This window comes from Ornithodoros turicata, chromosome 6 (genome assembly GCF_037126465.1).
Source record: "Ornithodoros turicata isolate Travis chromosome 6, ASM3712646v1, whole genome shotgun sequence".
NCBI lineage: Eukaryota > Metazoa > Arthropoda > Arachnida > Ixodida > Argasidae > Ornithodoros > Ornithodoros turicata.
Genome location: NC_088206.1, coordinates 20,033,875 through 20,041,632, shown reverse-complemented (window position 1 = coordinate 20,041,632; position 7,758 = coordinate 20,033,875).

Genomic DNA, 7,758 nt, shown 5'->3' with positions numbered 1-7,758 from the left:
CATGAATTTTTTTGTCATATATCGGACTTCAGCTGAAAGGCATCTATACTACGCCCTTTCACCTCTGTGTGCATGCGTGTGTGTGATATGCTTGTTCTGATGACTGATGAGGTGGTGTTTTTGTTTTTAATTGTTTATTGTACGCTTGATAGGAAGGAAACGAGTCACATATCCTCAGCTCTTCTCTTCCACTGTGTTTTTCCTCGTCCAGTCAGTCATTTTTTAGTCCCTGGGACTAAACTTTAATCACTGGGGTTCCGCTTTTAAATACATACCACCAACCATCCTGGATTTTAAAGTCATTTAATCGTAAATCAAGGTTTGACTGTGTTTAGAAAATGCTAACAAGAGGCAGTAAAATGAAAGTCATCACAAAACAACAAATCTAACATGTTCACCAACAACATTAGTGGCAAGTGATTGGAAATGTTGGATCTGTGTTTTCTTAGCTGGCACGATTAACTGGAGGAGAACTGAACCAAAAGGCAATCGTGTGATTTTTTACACACACAAAATGTCCTCGAACCTGTGGTATGACTTTCAAGTGACCCGTTTCACTCACTTTCACTGCAAATACCTTGGGAGGAAACACTGTACATCCTTGAACAGTACCAAAAGTACCCTCCTTGTAATTTGTTTCCTTTCCCTTGCCCTGGTGTGCAAGTGAAGTAGTTGTCCACTATGCAGTGAAACAATTCAAAGCGTATACCCTAAAAGAATTTCGCTGCAGCATACAATTCTGTGCTAATGATGCCACGAGAGTGCCACAGTAAAATACTGGAAAGGAGCCCTTTTGTATGCAAAGCAATTCCTGCAGTAATGCCGAGTGCATTGCAAATTACTTTGAAAATTACTTTACAGTTATAAATTATAATTAGAGTGCAGGAAAATATGCAAATACGACTTCCAAGAAACCCGACCAGACAACCAACAGTGTAGAGTACTGCAGAACCCTCAACAAGCTATGCTGCCAGATCAAGAACAAACATCGAGGACGGGTTGTGGCAGCGCCTGCTTTTTGTGTAGCTGACGTTATCCGGGACAAATTGTGGAATATGCAGAGTTGTGGAGCACCCACCCTAGACCGCAGACCTTTCCTTCTGCAACTTTCGCGTCTTTTGCTCCTTAAAAACGTGCCTAAATGCTTGGGGGGGGGGGGGGGGGGGGGGGTCATAAGTGTTCTGCATTACAGAAGCTGGTTCCTACAAAAAAAAAAAAAAAATGTTGAAAATGAAACCATGCAAAGTAATTCAGAAAATTTTTGTATTGAAAGTGCTCTTGACCTTTGCTTTATATCCATCCTCGTGAGCTTCCTGGGGGAGGCGCTAGATTCTGAGGGGTGTCTGATCTAGCGTCTTGTATGAAAGATCGTCGGGCTGCAGAAAAAACTCTTTACAATTTCGGCTAACGCTCTGAGTACGCAACGCGATCAACACGAGTGTCGTGCATCTTGATTCCAGGATCAAGATGAGGTCTTTAGTAAACATGTTGATTGAAAGTGATGAGAATTGTGAGTCCTCAGTAGTTCCTCGAATCACCCGTCGCAGGGGAGGTTGAGGAAACTTATTGTTCAACGTCAGAGAGTGCTGAACAGTTTGAAACAAAAAGTACTCAACAAGACTTCCAAGACAGAAGAGAACCCAGCCCGGTTGTACATGGATCGTTCACGAGCGATGTAATGAAGTAATGATGTAAAGTGATGTAAAGCATACTGTTACCAGTGCCATCATCTCGAATGACATCGTTCACCCCCGTGAGATGTTGAACAACGGAGGCGTACGCCTTTTTTGTACCACTTATAAATTTCATAATGGGCACAAAAAAGGCAGCGCCTCCGGTTTTCAACAAATCAGGGGTGAGAACCCTGTCATTCGGGATTGTGGTTGGCTAGGAGCGGGCTATCAGGTAAAGTGCGTTTTTAAGAAAAAAAAAAAAAAATCTCCATCACAAAACTGCACAAGTTTGCTTAGAAGGAAATAAGACTACCAAGAGGTACCAAACACAAAATGAAACCCAACAGTGTCAACCCTGTGTTCCTTTCTACTGTGTTTTTTGTGAAATTTTTGATTTGGTGTTGTTACGTATGCGACATCTTCTGAACTTGTGAACTTCTGTCTCATTTACAGGGTGTAGTTCTTTTAACTTATGCCTACTGTTTGCTGTGTTCTACAGTTCCCGACAAAAGTTAACGGAATACGCTAGCTGCATACTTTTCCTCTCGTGCGGCACGCAAGCGGTCTTCGGAAGCGGTAGAGTTCTTTGCTGAGAGAGGCGTGGATGAGTGCGCTGCTCGGAACTCGCTATGGTAATTTCCGTATTGCTTCTCTTTAACGTGCCCACGAAGTCCGTTGGATTTCACTGCAGTGCTCTCCAACACCACGTGACTGAAATACTGTGTATGTACGCTGTCATCTGGTCACGTCCGATATTTAATATCATCACAGCTATGTTCCGTAACGATTAATGTGTTTAGAAGATATGTAATGCTTCTTCGCTCTTTAATACGGGCAACACAGTATCGTGTTTGCACAATCACTTATTCTTATGTCCCCAATAATACCTGAGAGCTACCAGTCTTCACAATCTTGCAGTGACATGGTGTCGCAGAACACTGCAGTGGTTTCAAACTCACTTCGCAGGCACTATCGTGAGAAGCAATGCCGAAACTACCGCAGTATGTAGCTTGCAGCACGCTCATCTACCCCTCTCAAACGATGACCGCGCTCAAACTCACCAGCTTCTGTCTGCCGCTCTGGTGTCTTGGCGAAAAAAAAAATGCGCAGCTCGCTTATTACACTTCTGTCGGGACCTGTACCGTTTTAGGAAACTTTTAATGATGTTGGTTAGTACGTACATACTTTGTTGCTAGCATTCGATATGCAACGGCCAAGACAGCTATGCAAGGTGTGCCGGGGACGTTCTTTCACATGAAGTGTCACCAGTGTGTAACTGTCATATACCTATACCTTATTTCTTTGAGTCTGGGCATACAACTCCCTCCCCAGTCATAAGAAAGTAGCTGCAAGTATTGTTTTGCTAAAAGCACCAAGAGTGGCTGTGATAAATTATGTGTCGATATGAATAGTTACTGTATGGTATATGTACAGAGGATGTTGCACAAGAGAGTGACCATCAATTATTGTAAAACAACTACGTGAGATAAAAATTGGAAATATTCTGCATGACACTTGTGAAGGATTTTGCTCCCAAACAGTGGTTTTCTATGAGTGTGCATCGTTAATTAATCTAATTAGCACAATTGAACTCAAAAATTTGCCAAGGAAAGGTAACCTCTTGGCATTAATTAGAAGGCCCATGGCCACAACACATCATTTCAGTCACAAATACAGGATGTTTCACAACGTTTCCACAAAAATTTGGCACCCAACAACTGCCAGAGAAACCTTTCCGTGGCGAAATATTGAGTTCAATTAAGATAATTAGCCTAAGTAATGAGGTACACTCATGCAAACCATCTGTTTGGGTGGCAAAAAGCTTCATAAGTGTCATGCAGAAGGTTTCCCATTTTTATCTCACGTAGATTAAAAAAATAATAATTAAGGGTGACACTCTCGTGCAACACACTATATATATAATGGCAAGCGTTTCATAAATGTTGCTGCACTGTGCTTTGCTTCGTACCTTGCAAACTCCTCAATAAATTGTTTTTCAATATATATTTAAACTCTCTTTCCATTTGTATTGTTACACATGCAGCAAGCACCAGAAACTGTCAGGGAACAGATTAACAGGTGACATTATTTCCTTGTACACTGCAGTAGATTATAGTAGTTTGGGATGCTGCCTCTGCACGCACAGGTGCAGGAGCATTAATGAAATACACGAAATATAGGTCGCATATGGCGTAGGTGGCAACATATCATGGTTCAGTCCTCCAAATGTCATATATGACATCATGTGGACAAACAGGGGACGTCCATGGATGCACCTTTGAGGAGTTTTGTCCAGAGATGGGATGTCCAGAGGATGTCCTAAAGACCTATATGGTTGTCTGGGGTGTGACCAGTTGAAAATTCAGAGGCAGAACGACAGAGATAAATTTCAGGAAGCAAAGGAGAGGGTTTATCTGAAAGGGTTTTACGAAGACGTGTTGCTTGTCGGCCCATACAAAGAAAATAAAATCCAAGACGTCAAGAAACAGATACAAAGGGAGATGTTTCACAAGCAAGAAGCAGTGATCTACATGGAGCCTGAGGAGAAAGTTGTCGATGAAAGATGAATATGTTAGCCAGCTGTAAGACTCGAACCCACATCTTCAGTATTACCGGTCCAGGGCTCTACCAATTGAGCTAAGCTAACTCACCTCCCCAGCGACTTCCAAGGGTGCGTCATCTGAAGGAACAAACCAGCCACTCTCTCTCACTCATCCTTCACATTTGAGGCTTTGTATGTATTTGTCCTTTCTATGGTGTTCTATGGTGTTCTATGGTGTTCCAGCCTCAGAACATCAGTTCTCTCATGTTCTCTCAAGAAAGTTGTGTCTCGACCTGGAGACGAATGCGCCCGTTGCTCTCTGTGACCAGTGGTACCTGGATTACGGGAATCCGGAACGGAAGAGAATGGCACGAGCTGCTCCCTCAAGAGTGGAAACATATTCTGATGAAGTAAGAAAAAACTTTGAAGCAACATTTTAGGCATAATATGAGGAGAGTTATCTTTTGTGACATGTTTTTAATGACTTTTGAAAGACATCAACACCGAATAAACTGGACAGCCTGCTCTTCATTGGCCACACGTTTAGCACATTCCTTGTGCCTTCCAAAGGCCACGGGAAATGGTGCCATTGCGATGCTTACACTGGCTTGCATGTCTCTCGACGCACGACCTACTCTATACTAGAGACCTGGATAGCTGGCGATCCCCTATGGGAGAGACGGGTGGACAGGTCATGGGTTAGTTACGCTGGTGGCCGCTGCAAGCGCCACATAGCATTATTGGGGAGAAGGAATCACTCTATCATCCATCCTTCCTCCATGCTATCATCCTTGCCACCGTATTTTGTCTGCTACTCAGGGCATAGCGCATAGCCTCCTATATTTGAGAATGCCTCTTCAACAGCGCCGAGATCAAAGAGCACCGCCCGTCCAATCCGTTTGTGAGTGCGAGTGCACCTCGTTCCTTTTGAATCTGGGCAGACGTCAAGCGTCACATGTGCAACAAAAAAGAAAAGAAAAATACATATATACACGAGAGCACTATATACAAATATCAACAAGAGTGTTTTGCTTTCTTTCTCTGTTCCCACTGTATTAGGTGGCGCTTCACTTGCATCAGCCGTTCCTCCTTCTGTAGACTTTCGGTTTTGGTTTGGCCGATAATAACCAGGGGTGACGATGTCTTCGGTGTTCTCTTTCGGTCGTCCGCTCCACACTGGTTCCAATTTCACTTTGTCACATTCGAGTAGAACGTGTCGTATGGTTTCCGGCGCGGCACGGCACAAGTCACACGTAGGGCTTACATCATGAAAGAGTTCGTTTCGCCTCACGTTGGTTTGCAGGGAGCCCGTCTTTGCTTGGAACAAGAGTGCACTGCCCCTGTCTCCTGTATACGCCGGAAAGGTTGCTGGTTCGTGGAAAGGTTCGCTGGTATGTGCTGTAGTGTTTAAGGCTTCTTGTTGACTTTTTTTCTCCATTCTTCAATTTCTGTATTGGTGATTTCCTTTGAAGTGATTTTCGTCCACTGTTTTTCGTTTGCAGCGGTTTGTCTTGTCGTACCGGGACTGTATTTTCGATCGTATTGGTTTATTTTTTTTTATCCAGTTTGACTTTATTCCACGGTATCTGATGTACTGAAAAACTCTTTTTGCTATGGACGCTTCTTGTAGGTGGATCAGGCGACCCAGGTAGTGTGTCTTTTTTCTGGCGTCCCTTGTATCGAAAGTGGACCATGCCATTTCTCCCTGTATGGCCGCATTGGCTATGTAGCGAAGTTTCCTCCAAGTAACCTCCGTTTCAGGTTCAGGTTCAGGTTCGCCTAATCCCTTTTACAACAGGGCAGACATCCATAAAAAGAGTCACAGGCGAGTCTCCAAGCTCTCATAAGAGGAGCGAGGAATTTGAGTCAATGCTGGTGGGTTCGTCTTGCGGAGGCGCCACTTGATGGCTCTGGCTTCGGATGGCCGTCCGCTGTATTTGGCCGGTTTCGGTTTCGAGACGGGGTCTGCCGGCTGTCTCGTGGAGCGCTCTTGATTTTATTTTGGAGGCCTTTTCCCACTTGAGGAGGACTTTCTTCGTGTCGTTGATCTGGGGTTGGAAGCTGGGTGATGCCTCGAAGCCCAACATGATGGCGATAGGGACTGGTGTCTTGGGCACTCCGTCTTCGCGTAGGGCCAGGGAAGTTTGCAGGATGTGTTGTATGTCCCCTTCTTCTCCGGTGTTACATAGGGTACATGCTGGGTTTGCGTTTCCAAAGAGTTCGCAGAGTCGCTTTTGTGTTGGGAGGGAGCCTGTACGGGCTTGAAACAAGAGGCCACTTGCTCTGTCTCCGTTGTAGAAAGTTTCGGGTGCCGGAGTTGTCTTGTTTTCAGAGTAGATTGTCATGCTTCTTTTCTTCGCTGTTTCCGAGTGCCACCGTTCCTCTTCAGTCCGGGTTAGTTCCTTCTTGGTTGTCTTGTTCCACTCGCGTTCGTTCCTCGCTTTGTGTCTGGTGGTGTCCTTGCTATATGTGCGGTCAATTTGGCTGATTTTTTTTATCCAGTGCGATCGGGTGCCCCTGTAACGGAGGTGTCGGAAGACTCGTGTTATTAGGGTGTCGTTTGGTCTGTGAATGAGACGTCCAAGGTAGTTTGTCTTTGCCCGGGTTTCTCGGAAAGAGTAGGTAGACCAGTTTGCGGCCCAGACCGTTTGCGGCCCCCACCGCAAGGGGCGCTGCCTCCCAGGATACTGCGCTGCGATTGCCATGCTTTTCTGTGAGCGATGTTGCATCGCAAAACTAATTTTATGTGGCATATTTTCCACATTTGAATCCTGCAACGCGAACTAGGGCTTACGATAATTAGTCGTGAAGTTGACAATAGAAAAAAAAGAAGAAGAAGCGCTAGGTTATTTTCGAGGGTGTTTAGTGATGAAAGGCGCAAACGTCGGAGCCGGAAAAAATATGCATTTTCCGGCAGTAAGATGTTTCACGGCGAATTGTAGCTGACGTTATGAAGCGGGGAGATTATGTGAACATGCTGTATTGTGACTAGGGCGTGAAAAGGGCTTATGATGACGGGTTTTAGTATGGATGTCCGAGATCTGAGCGAGCTTCATGAATGCACAGATCATCATAGTGCGGCAGTGGAGATTATATACGCACAGAATGTGCGACGCAAAAATGACAGTGAAAATACAAGCAAACACAATACAGACAAATTATTTATTCGGCTATATATATTCTGGTTATACTCCGCCCCGCTTGTTATCGCATTCCTTCATAGTTTTAGTGCCTTCGATGAGAGGGGCTTGGAGGCGAAAAAATTTGCCATGTCATTCTTGTCAGTTACTCCTAGAGCAAAATTTGTGAACAGTGTGCGGAAAAACTTGGTAAGCAACGCTTCCAGAAGCTGCCGGTTATGTCGAACAGAGCATTTTAATACTTCCTGTTCATTTAATATTTCAGTAGCATGCTCCACAGTTTCACGTTCCTCCTCTTTGCTAGCATCACTTGAATGTAGATTTTCAAGCAATGTATTTGTTTTCCAATGTATCACCTTCCTCGTAATGCTTTCTATGCCGAAAGCATTTTAAATAAAAATGA